Source organism: Pseudoliparis swirei, chromosome 10, assembly GCF_029220125.1.
Source record: "Pseudoliparis swirei isolate HS2019 ecotype Mariana Trench chromosome 10, NWPU_hadal_v1, whole genome shotgun sequence".
NCBI classification, from domain to species: Eukaryota; Metazoa; Chordata; class Actinopteri; order Perciformes; family Liparidae; genus Pseudoliparis; species Pseudoliparis swirei.
This window is the reverse complement of record NC_079397.1, coordinates 2,070,871-2,071,905: the sequence shown is the minus strand read 5'-3', so window position 1 is coordinate 2,071,905 and position 1,035 is coordinate 2,070,871. Positions and strand designations below refer to the sequence as shown.

At 49.1% G+C, this 1,035-nt stretch overlaps 1 long non-coding RNA gene across 1 annotated transcript in view; it reads left to right on the top strand.

The window, feature by feature from the left end:
- Positions 1 to 347: 347 nt before the first annotated feature.
- LOC130200392 (uncharacterized) overlaps positions 348 to 1,035 on the top strand; it is a 2,661-nt gene continuing 1,973 nt past the window's right edge. The window contains exon 1 of the long non-coding RNA XR_008833002.1: positions 348 to 877. This is a non-coding gene — a long non-coding RNA (uncharacterized LOC130200392). The remainder of the gene's footprint in view (positions 878 to 1,035) is intronic.

The following is a 1,035-nucleotide window of genomic DNA, read 5'->3' as shown; positions in this document are numbered from 1 at the left end:
ATGCACACGCACACACACATACACACACACGCACACGCACACACACACACACACACACACTCCATCACGCCGCCGTCAGCTCCTCCGTGCTTCTTGTTTACGGTTGTTTAGCTCTCGCCACAGTGAAGGGATGTGATGGTTGTTTCTCCGCCTGTGACCGACAGGCCGAGCTAACTATCTCCCCCCCCCCTCCCTCCCCCCCCCTCCCTCCCCCCCTCCCCCTCTCTCTATCCCAGACAGACACAACAGGAGTGCAGCTGAAGTGGAGGATGTTTATTCTGTACAGCGTAACGTTGGCTTTCATATTAAGCTATGACTTCGATCTGCTGAAGCAGTGTTGACAGAGATATAAATGTGTGTTATGTTTTTGCTTACCGTATCTTAAACTCAACAATCAGAGGAGCTTCCCGAACTCCGCGTTCCCACCCGAAGGTTGTGTTATGTGTTCGGGGAGTCTGATACCAGACGGAAGGAATATGTCAACTTGTCCTTAGTTCCACTTCTCCTTTGTTGTTGTGTGTGTGTGTGTGTTCAACTTTCAATAAAAGGCTGGACCAAAGGGGTGCTCGATGGAATGTCTTGGAGGTCGTCGTGTTCAGAGCATAGGCGACTGAGCTTCCCCTTTGGCCAAAGCTTTGGTCAAAGATACTACGTTGTCTGTGATTCATTTCTCGCCTCCTTGACCGTGATAGAGAGGAAAAAACCTATCATAACTTGGTGCCGTGACCCGGATCCCAACATACCCATCGTCTGGATTTTTCTTTTTTCCCTGCGGAGCCACTGACACCTGTGCAGGGCCTCTGCAGAGAGGAAATCCAGTCGTGGATTGACGGGATCCGGCGGATCGGAAGACAGAGGGAGAAATGACCCAGACAAAGTACGTATGGTTTTGCCCTTTTTGCGAAAAATAAAGGTTGATTACGCGTCGTAAAAATAAGCTTTTGCCCTTTTTGCGAGAAATAAAGGTTGACTACGCGTCGGAAAAAATAAGGTTTTGCCCTTTTTGCGAGAAATAAAGGTTGATTACGCGTCGTA